The following is a 15,000-nucleotide window of genomic DNA, read 5'->3' as shown; positions in this document are numbered from 1 at the left end:
ATCGCTCCATTTGCAAGTTATTGACAAATTGTTTTTTCCTGACCCCCCGGAAGGGAAAAGCGGTAGAAAATGGATGGATGGATGTGTGTGTTTTGGAATGTGGCTCTTATTTGTTGCGCCGGAGAACGCCATCTGCAGTGCACACACACACACACACACACACAAAAGCACACACACTTCCATAGAGGTGAATAGGCAGCTGTTCCTTTAAGACCATAAAACTCTTAATTATCAATGGTGCCTATAATCCTATGGTGTCCTTGTCCTTTTTCAAACAACTGCAGCATTTCTGGGGTGTGTGTGGGTGTGTAGTTCATTAATTGATTCAGCCGCCAGACCCCAAACTTGCACCCTGGCGCTTCCTCACTACTGTACAGTACTTGGCTGGCTTCTGAGCGGCTGACAGAACGCCTTCTGTAGGAATGATGCAGCAGTCGGCATGCCCACCGGTGGTCTTCGGGGAATCTGTCCACTTGTATTCGGTTGATCGGCTAGAAGGGTTTTTGTCTGTGCAATTGTTGTGACGCTGCAAATATCATTTTAGCAGAAAGTACGGTGTCCAAATAGGTGGACAAACCTAGACCGACGTGTCACATTTAGGACATGTTGGTAGAGGTCTGCATTCTGGACGAGAGCATCAGTACGGCGGTCCAAAAAGGCCACAAGATAGCCGGAGTAAATACTTGATTTAGTGTACCAATGTTAAATATCCTCCTGAGAACCAGTGTCCTCTGCAGTGGACGTTTGTGAAGTGAATTATATTTATATAGCGCTTTTCTCTAGTGCAGGGGTCGGCAACCCAAAATGTTGAAAGAGCCATAATGGACCAAAAAAAAACAAAAACAAATCTGTCTGGAGCCGCAAAAAATTAAAAGCCATATTACATGTGTCATGAGATATAAATTTAATTAAGAGGACTTAAAGGAAACTAAATTAGCTCAAATATAGCTACAAATTAGGCATGATGATGCAATATGTACATATAGCTAGCCTAAATAGCATGTTAGCATCGATTAGCTTGCAGTCATGCAGTGACCAAATATGTCTGATTAGCACTCCACACAAGTCAATAACATCAACAAAACTCACCTTTGTGCACTCATGTACAAGGTTAAAAGTGTGGTGGACAAAATGAGACAGAAAAAGAAAGTGGCATAAAACACGTCCTAGAAAGTCGGAGAAAGTTATGCATGTAAACAAACTATACGGTGAGTTCAAGGACGGCCAAAATTAGTAGGACAAAACAGCGCTCACCAAATACTTGAATCAGTGAAGCATATTTAATATAAACAGTGTGATTTATAACAATTACGGAGGTTTGTGTCATGTTTGTCCTCCTACAGAAACCATATTAAAACAAAAAAATTGATTTTTTTTTCCCCCTCATCTTTTTCCATTCTTCATACATTTTTGAAAAATCTCCAGAGAGCCACTAGGGCGGCGCTAAAGAGCCGCATGCGGCTCTAGAGCCGCGGGTTGCCGACCCCCGCTCTAGTGACTCAAAGCGCTTTACATAGGGAAAACCCAATATCTGTTACATTTCAACCAGTGTGGGTGGCACTGGGGAGCAGGTGGGTAAAGTGTCTTGCCCAAGGACACAACGGCAGTGACTAGGATGGCGGAAGCGGGGATCGAACCTGGAACCCTCAAGTTGCTGGCAAGGCCACTCTACCGACCGAGCCATACCGCCCCATATGTTGTGTTTTTGCAGAACATGACAAAACGCATTGACCAAAGCAAACGTCCACTGCTGAAGGTCCATGGTTCTCTGGGGATAGTAGTAGGAGTATAGCGGTGGAAGTACTACTTCGCTAGCTGTGGAATACACTACATTGCCAAAAGTATTTAGCCACCCATCCAAATGATCAGAATCAGGTGTCCTAATCACTTGGCCCGGCCACAGGTGTATACAATCAAGCACTTAGGCATGGAGACTGTTTCTACAAACATCTGTGAAAGAATGGGCCGCTCTCAGTGATTTCCAGCGTGGAACTGTCATAGGATGCCACCTGTGCAACAAATCCAGTCGCGGAATTTCCTCGCTCTTAAATAATCCAAAGGCTTTATTATAAGAAAATGGAAGAGTTTGGGAACAACAGCAACTCAGCCACCAAGTGGTAGGCCAGGGAAACTGACAGGGAGGGGTGAGCGGATGCTGAAGCGCATAGTGCTGCAGTCAGTTGCTACAGAGCTCCAAACTTCATGTGACCTTCCAATTAGCCCACGTACAGTACGCAGAGAGCTTCATGGAATGGGTTTTCATGGCCGGGCAGCTGCATCTAAGCCATACATCACCAAGTCCAATGCAAAGCGTCGGATGCGGTGGTGTAAAGCACGTCGCCACTGGACTCTAGAGCAGTGGAGACGTGTTCTCCGGAGTGATGAATCACGCTTTTCCATCTGGCAATCTTCACAGACGAGTCTGGGTTTGGAGGTTGCCAGGAGAACGGTACATTTCGGACTGCATTGTGCCGAGTTTGAAATTTGTTGGAGGAGGAATTATGGTCCGAGTTTGTTTTTCAGGAGTTGGGCTTGGCCCCTTAGTTCCAGTCAAAGGGACTTTGAATGCTCCAGGATACCAAAACATTTTGGACAATTCCATGCTCCCAGCCTTGTGGGAACAGTTTGGAGTGGGCCCCTTCCTCTTCCAACAAGCAAGGTCCATAAATGGATGACAGAGTGTGGTGTGGATGAACTTGACTGGCCTGCACAGAGTCCTGACCTGAACCCGATAGAACACCTTTGGGATGAATTAGAACGGAGACTGAGAGCCAGGCCTTCTCGACCATCAGTGTGTGACATCACCAATGCGCTTTTGGAAGAATGGTGGAAAATTCCTATAAACACACTCCGCAACCTTGTGGACAGCCTTCCCAGACGAGTTGACGCTGTAATAGCTGCAAAAGGTGGACCAACATCATATTGGGTTGGGAATGGGATGGCACTTCAAGTTCATATGTGAGTCAAGGCAGGTGGCCAAATACTTTTGGCAATATCGTGTATGAGCAGAAAGTACGGTGGCCGTGAGGGGCTAAAAAAAAAGGGAGACCCACAGGTAAGGGTGAGGGTTTTAATACTCGACAAACCTTCGGTGTAAATGTTATCGTAGGGTGCTCACTACATGAACGGAAAGTACAATACTCCTTGAAGGCCATCAATATGTGAAATTACTATTGTTGTATTTGCTACAATACAAGCAACAATCATGCTGGTGGTAGTAGTAGTACTACAAGTACTAGTAGCAGTACTTCTGCATTTGCCGAACACGTGCAGAAAGCACGGTGGCTCTTAAGGGTTGAAAAGGTAGACCCGCGGGCCTTTGCCACAGATATGACTCACACGAGCTGCACATTTAGTACTCCAAGTTTTATAGTCTGTACGTTTTCTGAATGCAAGCAGAAAGTATGGTGGCTCTGAATGATCAACGAGGGACACACGTGGCTTGCAGGGCTTCAAATACTTGACTCGTTGCTGGAAAATTTTGGAAACTCGCAGCAGTGTTTAATGTGCTCACTAGTGGTTTGCATGACATGATTACAAACAGAAAGTATGGTGGCCCTGAGGGGACAAAACAACATATACTGTAGCTCAGCGTTTCTTAACCATAGGGCCACATTGTTGGGCCACCAGCACCTCCTAGAGCAGACCTGGGCATTCTGCGGCCCGCGGGCCGCATCCGGCCCTTTGTGCGTCCCTGTCCGGCCCGCGTGAGGCCAATTATAAATTACAAAATAAATTTTAAAAAGTATCTATGTCGAGTGTGCAATACAACGGTGCTGCTTTTGTTTTGAAAATCGTTATTTGTATTACTTCCGTGTGGACGTATGCGTGTGCGTGATTGTGAGTGAATGTGAACAGCTGCAATCATTAATTACAAAATAAAGTTGAAAAAACATCTATGTCGTGCGCGCAATACAACTGTGCTGCTTTTATTTTGAAAATTATTCTTTATGGGCGTGTGTCCGCGTGTAACCTGCGAGTGAAGGTGCACATGCAGCGACAAGTGATGCACGGTTTACACCCGAGACGCTAAAAAGAGAAAAGTTGATGAAGAATGGCGTGTTTCCAACAAGACATGGACTGCCAAGCAACGTTCCCTCTAAGGTGCGTGCCTGCGCAATTGCGCACTGCTCAAGCGTCCTCTGCGCACAGCAAATATATGCCGCGCACCAAATCAAATCCCATCTGAATTCTAAACAAAATAAACATATTTATTCTATGTAATTTTGCAATGCAACTTTGAGTGACAGTGACAACAAGCGGCCCTAACGGTGTTCGTCAACACCGTTCAATTGAACACCGTTCAATTATTGTAACGTCTATCGAGATGCTTCGAGGACAGGAATTATATCGATCACTTTATTGAGCAAAACTGTTTATATTCGGCCAGAACCACACCAAAAACATAAGTAAAACACTTCTATCTCGAAAAACTAGTCATTTTCTGCCGTACAAACCAGGCCAAAAGCAACTTGTCATCTGTCACCAACACGCATAGCACTAAACCACTGGTGCGTTTATGGCCACACAAAAAGTCGGGCAACTCAAACACCACACAAAGTTACACTATGACTCCTCAGTCATACGTGTGCTTATTTTACTGTCATTTATTATTAATGTTAATTTATTTATATTAGTCATGGAATGCTGTTACACACACTATGTTGAAGTATTACTTTTATTATTAATTATTATTATTATTATTATTTATCTTACGGTATATATCAAAAATAATATTGAGCAAAATTTTATTGAAATATTGTCGATGTGGCCCTCCAGCAGTGCTCGGGTTGCTCATGCGGCCCCCGGTAAAAATTAATTGCCCACCCCTGTCCTAGAGGGCCGCCAAAAAACATCTGTTTCTCAGCTGTGGTCCGTATGGGCCACAGTGGTACTCACTTGTAATACACTTTTCCACCACCTGTGGCAGTAATGACAATATCAAACAAACAGAAGAAGTCTCGAGTTAAAGTCATTGAGAAGTTTCTGAAGCGCAAAATTATGACTAAAGTGGTGAATCTGTATTTTCATTTGCACTTACATTTTATTGACAGTTTATTTAACAACATATACATTATTTATAAATGTTATCATTTATGAGTTTCAGCACTGCATGCTAAATAATTTTACATCAGTTTTTATGAGCGCCTTCTTTTGCAGAATATTTGATTAATATTTATTTTGTAATAAGCCTAAAAAATAATAATTGTGATTACCACATATTTCATATCATTTGACAAGGTTTATCCTGTTAAACCACAAGTAGGTTAGATATAATTATTGAATATCAATCAAGAACAAGATTACTAATTCAGTGTTAATATTTGAGTGGGCCCCGGGGCTCCCTGTAGTGGAAAAGTTGGGCAAGTGGTCAAAAAGGTTAAGAACCCCTGCTGGAGTAGTTCTTCCTCGCTTTGTAGGCTTTGGTTGAATATTTGTGAAAAGTATGGTGGCCTGGAACACAAAAACAAAACAAAAATGGGAACCACTTGACAGGGGGCACAAGGAAGACTTTTTCAAATATGATATCAGTTTGTTATTAGTCGGAATCACTAACTGAATTTGCCGAATAAAAGGTTAGGGTTCACTAGGACTACACTGTGTGTACGGGTAGTTGTACGGTAGTACTAGTATTGATGTACTGTGGTATATAGTGAACAGAGTGAATGGATGGTTGACAAGGTTGTTAATATGCACAAGATAGTGAGCTGAATCTATGCTGCTCTTTTTATTGAAGGCTCATGCCCAATGTCCAGTTCTTCTCTTTTGAGTCTTGCAAGACTTGTGGATGTCTTGCATGACAAGGTTTTTGTTTACTCCTAATCCTGTGTAGGTTCACGGGTGAGCTGAAGCCTATCCTAGGTGACTTCAAGCAAGAGTTGGGGAACACCTTGTGTTGGCCACAAGTCAATATATATATATATATATATATATATATATATATATATATATATATATATATATATATATATATACAGTACCGGTATATATACAGTATATTTATATCTATTATTTCATTTGGTAGAAAGGCTTGAAGACAAAGATTTGAGTATTCGTCATTGATATTAGTGCACAAAAATTCTTATTCATACTGATTCTAAATTGATAAATATTAAAAACATATATAACCATTTTTTTAAAACATGTTTTTTTATAAGAATACATTTTTTAAAATGTGTATTTAGGACATCTCCATGAAGTCAGAAGGAGCTTTTCTCACCTGTAAACTGTTTTAAAAACGTGTTAAAATAATTATTGTACCAAATAATACATTGTGACAATCTGTTTAAATCAAGAATCGATTCTGAATTGGATATCACTCAAAGTTTCACACCCCGAGTCATTAATATCAATGTTTCATCTTTTTCAAATTATTTTTCGGACTAAATTCTCTTTTTTTTTTATTTTTATTTTTTTTACATTTTTAGTAGTTTTTCAATTTTATTTCTATAACCAATGAAAAAACAAGCCACAAGCCCCAGATGGTCTTCGCACCACCCTTTGGACACCCCTACTTTTCATAGCTCTTTTTCCAGGGTGACACGTGTGACAACCACTCTGAACCAGTACAACTCTATTTGGCTTGTGGTTATGAAAGAGAGAAGGGGAGTGTTGTTGCGGCTGGAACTCGTCGATCGGTGGGGTGGCAAGAGTCAGCCTTAACGGGCAGCTCCAGCTCGTACGCTGGTGTCTCGACACAGGAACATTGTCCAGGTTCTACCGACTGAAACTGGCGAAATGCAACAAAATGCACACCTGGAGAGCAGCGAAGCGTATTTTAAGGGCGAAATGTTGAGAGGAGGCCACAGATGTGATAATAACCACTTAATATGTTCAAGATCTACTGTTCAAGTCCCAAAAATGGTCTATATATATATATATATATATATATATATATATATATATATATAAATATATATATATATATATATATATATATATATATATATATATATATACAGTACCGGTATATATACAGTATATTTATATCTATTATTTAATTTGGTAGAAAGGCTTGAAGACAAAGATTTGAGTATTCGTCATTGATATTAGTGCACAAAAATTCTTATTCATAGTGATTCTAAATTGATAAATATTTAAAAAATATATAACCATTTTTTAAAACATGTTTTTTTATAAGAATACATTTTTCAAAATGTGTATTTAGGACATCTCCATGAAGTCAGAAGGAGCTTTTCTCACCTGCAAACTGTTTTAAAAACGTGTTAAAATAATTATTGTACCAAATAATACATTGTGACAATCTGTTTAAATCAAGAATCGATTCTGAATTGAATATCACTCAAAGTTTCACACCCCGAGTCATTAATATCAATGTTTCATCTTTTTCAAATTATTTTTCGGACTAAATTCTCTTTTTTTTTAATTTTTTTTTTTTTACATTTTTAGTACCGACTGAAACTGGCGAAATGCAACAAAATGCACACCTGGAGAGCAGCGAAGCGTATTTTAAGGGCGAAATGTTGAGAGGAGGCCACAGATGTGATAATAACCACTTAATATGTTCAAGATCTACTGTTCAAGTCCCAAAAATGGTCTATTTGACTTGTTTGAGTTTATTTGGAACATGCATGCATACAACATGATACATCACAATTTCCAGTTTCTCTATTCAACATGTTCGAAAAGGAGTAGGAAGAAGCAGAGCTTATTTAATCCTACCCCTTTTCCTTTACATAGCAGTTGCTAAAACTTTTGTTCACTTCCATAAGTAATATAAATTAATCAATAAATAATAATTGGTGAAGTAAGTTATATTTCATATGGTGAGATGAGTAAGATTATCTAGAAAATGAATGGATGGATGAAATACATTCAGAATGTTTATCATGGTTGATGGTTGCTTTGGACCACAGTCTGGTGTCATTAAAAGTGGGAGATCCGAGCCTTCCTGGACTAATGAGGTTGGGTTTTCTTGCGGGAACGATAGTTCTCGGCGCCCTCGAGTGAACCTGCTGCAACACAGCGCGTACGACCCCTTCACACTGTATTTATGTGTGCACGTGCACCATATGTAACCCGATGTGAAGGGAACATGTAAACACTGCGTACATTGGAATTCCCCCTCAGGGACAAGAACAACCATTACAGGTTGATGTTGTTGCTCCTCCCTTCCATGATGGGGATGCTATAAGACAAGAGGCAAAGAAATGCCGGTAGGTTTTTGTCCCGTAATACTGCTCTTGTTCTGTAGGAACTTTCTTTTTTAGACAATAATATGGTTAATGTAGGTTTGTCTCATGGTGATATCTCATATATTGTTTCTGTGATGGTGCTCCTATCTCAAACAGTCCCCCACTGAAATTGATTGAACTTTTTTAATTGGTACTTCGCCCAAAAAACAGCACCATTTTAACATGTAACATGCCTCTTAAAAGGGGGAAAAAAAAGAAAACAATAGGATATAATGTAGTATAAACAGCTGCAGCAGTTATACGAAGTCGTGTAATAACGATGTACAGCATTTACCTTGGAGAGTGGACTTCAGTGGTCTCTTCTCTGTCAAACACACCATCAGCAGCGTATTCATATTTTCATCCATGATAGTCCTTCGTTTAGATAATATTTCAACATCCGTGGCTAGCGTCGGACTCATTCTGCTTCTGTATGCTGCAGACTAGCAGTGATACGCTCGAAATTAGGGTTGTCCGATACTGGCTTTTTGCCGATATCCGATATTCCGATATCGTCCAACTCTTTAATTACCGATACCGATATATACAGTCGTGGAATTAACACATTATTATGCCTAATTTGGACAACCAGGTATGGTGAAGATAAGGTACTTCAAAAAAAAATGTATAAAATAAAATAAGATAAATAAATTAAAAACATTTTCTTGAATAAAAAAGAAAGTAAAACAATATAAAAACAGTCACATAGAAACTAGTAATTAATGAAAATGAGTAAAATTAACTGTTAAAGGTTAGTAGTATTAGTGGACCAGCAGCACGCACAATCATGTGTGCTTACGGACTGTATCCCTTGCAGACTGTATTGATATATAATGTAGGAACCAGAATATTAATAACAGAAAGAAACAACCCTTTTGTGTGAATGAGTGTTAATGAGTGTAAATGGGGGAGGGAGTTTTTTTGGGTTGGTGCACTAATTGTAAGTGTATTTTGTGTTTTTTATGTTGATTTAATTAAAAAAAAAAAACACAAAAAAAACCCGATACAGATAATAAAAAAAATGATACTGATAATTTCCGATATTACATCTCTACTCGAAATGATTCGCAAAGTTGGCGACACTCTGTCATGTTTTTGATGATTTCTTTCTTTAATTCAATACCACCAACACTGTCCTTCACACCCACTCTCTTCCTACCCATGCTTGGAAAACAAAGTTATATTGACCCTCGAGCTGTAAGCTAATGCTAGCGAGACAACCACAACGAATATGCTTGTAACTGCAATTTTTTGCAGTTTTGAGAGAAAGCTCTTATCTCAAAACACTCTTAAGTCAAGACACTCTTAAGTCGAGGTACCACTGTACTGTTTATTGTTTGAGTATGTCATAGCCAGCTCCACATCATACATGTAGTACACAATATACATACATATCTCCAGTAAATAGTCTTGTGACTGAAAACTTTTATGTTCACCTTAACTTTCAGCTAAATCTTTTAATCGTTTAACTTTTAACGTCCGCACTGTTTTTATTTTTATTGTCTGCATTTTAATTTTGCTTTTATTTTCTTTCATTTCACTTTGTTGTCTGTGAAGCACTTTGAGTCTGCCTTGTGTATGAAAAGCGCTGTACAAATAAAGTTGCCTTGCCTTGTGCTCAATGGCAACATTATTATTTCACAAAAAGTACAAATAAAATGGAATTAATAAAATTAAATTAAACATATCTCAAAAGGGCAATGGGAAGAAGTGTAAACTTTTTGAATCTTCCCCTTTTTTGCATATTGTAAATCCCTGAAGTCACCCAGGTCTGTGGTCTACAAAACCAAATTGATTGATTGATTGAGACTTTTATTAGTAGGTTGCACAGTGAAGTACATATTCCGTACAATTGACCACTAAATGGTAACACCCGAATACGTTTTTCAACTTGTTTAAGTCATGTGGTCTGTGATTATTGCCAGGTCAACACATATTGGCATTAACAGCTGTGGCTGTAGGCAACCTCCTGATGTTTTGTTTTGTTTTTCTCCACCAGGTGGCAGTAGAGTAGCTTTGTTCCATCAGGGGCCGTCATCCTACAGCTTTATCTACCTCTGATGCGTGCTAAACCTGCCGTACTGTTTTGCACCTTATTCCATTCAAGTTAAAGCTAAAGTCCCAACGATTGTCACACACACACTAACTGTGGTGAAATTTGTCCTCTGCATTTGACCCATCCCCATGTTCACCCCCTGTGAGGTGAGCAGTGAGCAGCAGCGTGCGCCGCTCTCGGGAACCATTTGGTGATTTAACCCCCCAATTCCAACCCTTGATGCTGAGTGCCAAGCAGGGAGGAAACGGGCCCCATTTTTCGTAGTCTTTGGTATGACTCGGCCGGGGTTTGAACTCACGACCTACCCGTCTCAGGGCGGACACTCTAACCAGTAAACTTTTTGTTAATTACAACATTGGTTCTGTTGCTGCTGTGTGGTGCAATGCACTTAATCAAAGCCACATTTCTCACACACCCGAAATCGCCCCTGAAGCTTCAAAAATGGCGTTGTTAAAGGCCTACTGAAATGATTTTTTTTAATTTAAACGGGAATAGCAGATCCATTCTATGTGTCATACTTGATCATTTCGCGATATTGCCATATTTTTGCTGAAAGGATTTAATAGAGAAAATCGACGATAAAGTTCGCAACTTTTGCTCGCTGATAAAAAAAAGCCTTGCCTGTACCGGAAGTAGCGTGACGTCACAGGAGCTAGTATTCCTCACAATTCCCCATTGTTTACAATGGAGCGAGAGAGATTCGGACCGAGAAAGTGATGATTACCCCATTAATTTGAGCGAGGATGAAAGATTCGTAGATGAGGAACGTTACAGTGAAGGACTTGAGAGGCAGTGATGGACGTATCTTTTTTCGCTCTGACCGTAACTTAGGTACAAGCTGGCTCATTGGATTCCACACTCTCCTTTTTCTATTGTGGATCACGGATTTGTATTTTAAACCACCTCGGATACTATATCCTCTTGAAAATGAGAGTCGAGAACGCAAAATGGACATTCAGTGCCTTTTATCTCCACGACAATACATTGGCGAAATGCTTTAGCTACGAGCTAACGTGATAGCATCGTGCTTTAACTGATAGAAAATCAACAATACTATTAAACCGTGGACATGTAAATACACGGTTAATGCTTTCCAGGCTGGCGAAGGTTAACAATACTGTGCTAACGACGCCATTGAAGCTAACTTAGCAACGGGACCTCACAGAGCTATGCTAAAAACATTAGCTCTCCACCTACGCCAGCCAGCCCTCATCTACTCATCAACACCCGTGCTCACCTGCGTTCCAGCGATCGGCAGAAGGACGAAGGACTTCACCCGATGCGTTTGGCGGCCCGGAGACGTAGGAAGTCAAGGTGAGGTCGGCGGCTGGCGCGGCTAGCGCTCCAACAAAGTCCTCCTGGTTGTGTTGCTGTAGTCCGCTGCTAATACACCGATCCCACCTACAACTGTCTTCTTTGCAGCCTTCATTGTTCATTAAACAAATTGCAAAAGATGTCCAAAATACTGTGGAATTATGAAATGAAAACAGAGCTTTTTGTATAGGATTCTACGGGTACCATAACTTCCGTTACTCTGACTTCGTCACGCGCATACGTCATCATACCGCGACGTTTCAGCCGGATATTTCCCGGGAAGTTTTAAAAGTCACTTTATAAGTTAACCCGGCCGTATTGGCATGTGTTGCAATGTTAAGATTTCATCATTGATATATTAACTATCAGACTGCGTGGTCGGTAGTAGTAGGTTTCAGTAGGCCTTTAAACGTGAGTTTTCACTTTCCGGAAACACCGGCCTCCCTCCAATTATCGCCTGCTTCCAATTAACGCCACATACTCTTTGCAGTTTAGCTAAATAAATGCACCGTCTATAATTACAGCATTAATGGTGATTATTGCTCTAATTAAGCGCAGAGATAAGTTGCACAGAGGCTGGTTGGAAGAAATCGACGCGTCGCCAGCTAATTTTCACCATTCATCATCGATTAAAGAGGTGTCGTCATTCCTGAAATTTAAGGTTGTTTTTTTTCCGAACGACAACATTGAATTGGTTTCATGGTGATTCAGTTCCCGAGGACCATTCCCACTTGTTAGCGAGTGTCGACGCACAAAAGGTTGGGAGGGGAACTTTCCTGGTGAGTTTGTGCGGCCATACGGTCACGGGCAGGGCGCAGAGGAACACACAGTGGAGCTGTCCGCGGTGCTGAAACAGAACAGCTGCTTAGTTCCACTGTGTTGGTGGAATATGTTGGCCCGGGACATATTAACGCTTCATGTTGGAATATTTAGACCACCGCCAAATCGCCGATGACTTTCCTTGTAGCGCTGACATTTCGGCCACTCCTGTGTTATCTTATTTATGAATGCACAACGACGACAGTCCCTTCCACCAGCATCAGCGTGTGCATTATGCTAATACAATACGCTTCATAAATATTTCATACAAGCCATCTTAATTATGACATCGATTCCCAGTCGAGCACCCCTGTGCTCACGCTCTTTTGACCACCCCCCTTACCACCATGCATCACTCAGATGCACAAGTTGTGTGTGTGTTTGTGTTAAATGGTGTCATTGTGTTACCAAAGAGTGTTGGAATGCATTAGCTGGCCATCACACCCCTGTTGGACACATCTCCTTTAGAATGAAAGTAATGATATGAATATTTCATAACACAGTTTTCCTGACCAAAAGTATCACGTTTATCATTATTATCACAGTATTGTTGAGTGTACTCAAAAAGTACATATACACACATTGAAGTAGGTTTTAAAGTTTTGTTATAAAAAAAACAAAAAACACAAAAACAAAACATACTATCTTTTTCTTGGCAGAATGTCATTAAATATAAATATTATCCTGGCTTCTTAAGAGCCATTTTATTGTTATTTAAGTGTTTGTATATGTTTATCTTCTTTGATTTTAATGTGTGGGCTTTAAAGTGCTTCCTAATGATGAAGGCACAACGGCGTGCTTCACTTTCCTTTTATCTGACGCCATTCCTGTTGTATGTAGACACGTACGGGGATCTTCATATATACCTTTACTGTACAATAGTTATCTTTAATGATATGCAATAGTGATTAAATCGTTAACCTGTCTTGTATTCATGTCATCATTTAGGCCAGTGCTTCTCAAATATTTTCCGTTACGCCCCCCCTTACGAAGAAGAAAATATTTTGCGTCCCCCCCACCATGATTATAAATCAGACCTGGGCATTCTGCGGCCCGCGGGCCACATCCGGCCCTTTGTGCGTCTCTGTCCGGTCCGCGGGAGGCCAATTATAAATTACAAAATACATTTTAAAAAGTATCTATGTCGAGTGTGCAATACAACGGTGCTGCTTTTGTTTTGAAAAGCGTTATTTGTATTACTTCCGTGTGGACGTATGCGCGTGCGTGATTGTGAGTGAATGTGAACAGCTGCAATCACAAATTATTAAATTAAGTTGAAAAAACATCTATGTTGTGCGCGCAATACAACTGTTCTCCTTTTATTTTGAAAAGTGTTATTTATGGGCGTATGTCCGTGTGTAACCTGTGAGTGAAGGTGCACAGCGACAAGTGATGCACGGTTTACACCCGAGACGCTAAAAAGAGAAAAGTTGATGACGAATGGCGTGTTTTCAACAAGACATGGACTGCCGAGCAACGTTCCCTCTAAGGTGCGCGCCTGCGCAATTGCGCACTGCTCAAGCGTCCTCTGCGCACAGCAAATATATGCCGCGCACCGAAGCAAATCCCATCTGAATTCTAAACAAAATAAACACATTTATTCGGTGTAATTTTGCAATGCAACTTTGAGTGACAGTGACAACAAGCGGCCCTAACGGTGTTCGTCAACACCGTTCAATTGAACACCGTTAGTTAGTTACTGGTTTGCAAAAACTATTTTTAACCCAATTAGGTGAAACTACATAATCTCCCACGGCACACCAGACTGTATCGCACGGCACATATTGTATTTTTGCCGGAGAAAACCTAGCCAAAGGTTTTTTTTTTTCTTCTTTATTGCCTGTTGTGTAATTTATTTTATTTTATTTTTGATCTATTTTTACCTCATATTTGTTCCCACTACCGCACCTTAAATTGGAGTCCTTAATCTCGTTATATGCAAATATAATTACAATAAAGTCCATTCTATTCTATTCTCTTCTATTCTACAACATGTCTTGTTGTTTACCACGGAAAAGGTGAAGTGCGTCCATATGTCTTCTCTTTGCTTTCTTCCCGGTGTAGAAGACGTCTTGTATTGAGGTGTGTAACATTAGTCTGATTTTCCCAGTGAAAAATCACAACACTGTGCCTTACAAAGACAGTAGTTGTCCCACCCGCCTAAAAACTACATCAAGTAAGATTGGATGGTGTCTCTATCAACATTTTCATGTCGGTTTTATTCGTTGACTAATTCATTTTGTCATTGTTTTTGTCAACCTGCATTTGTTTTGAATAGTTCTATTTTAGTCAGGGGAAAATAGGTCATTGAAAAAAGCTACGACACCATTTTTTTTTTTTAGTCCACAAAATGAACACTGCATTCATACGTAATGTTTTGTAATCATTACACAAATAGCCAGTGATATATATATAATTGATTAATTGCTAAGTCCCGCCCACGCCGACTGTAATTCCTGACTGATTGTGGTGTACCTTAAGCTGTGTCCAGTGATCGGTTGTCATGGTGAAGTTTAAGGCTTTCCCTGGTTTGAGTTCAGTGCCCAATGCCCAATCCTCGTGTTGATTGAATTAGTCGCACCGTCGTCCCACGGCTTTTTTTCCCCCGAGCACTTG

The 15,000-nt window shown here is 40.3% G+C and overlaps 1 protein-coding gene across 1 annotated transcript in view; it reads left to right on the top strand.

The window, feature by feature from the left end:
* LOC133658899 (interleukin-1 receptor accessory protein-like 1-B) overlaps positions 1–15,000 on the top strand; it is a 1,088,311-nt gene that overhangs the window by 281,546 nt on the left and 791,765 nt on the right. The gene's annotated exons all lie outside the window — the stretch shown is intronic.

Source organism: Entelurus aequoreus, linkage group LG10 (assembly GCF_033978785.1).
Source record: "Entelurus aequoreus isolate RoL-2023_Sb linkage group LG10, RoL_Eaeq_v1.1, whole genome shotgun sequence".
NCBI classification, from domain to species: domain Eukaryota; kingdom Metazoa; phylum Chordata; class Actinopteri; order Syngnathiformes; family Syngnathidae; genus Entelurus; species Entelurus aequoreus.
Note: the sequence above shows the minus strand (reverse complement) of the source record. Positions and strands in the feature narration are given on the sequence as shown.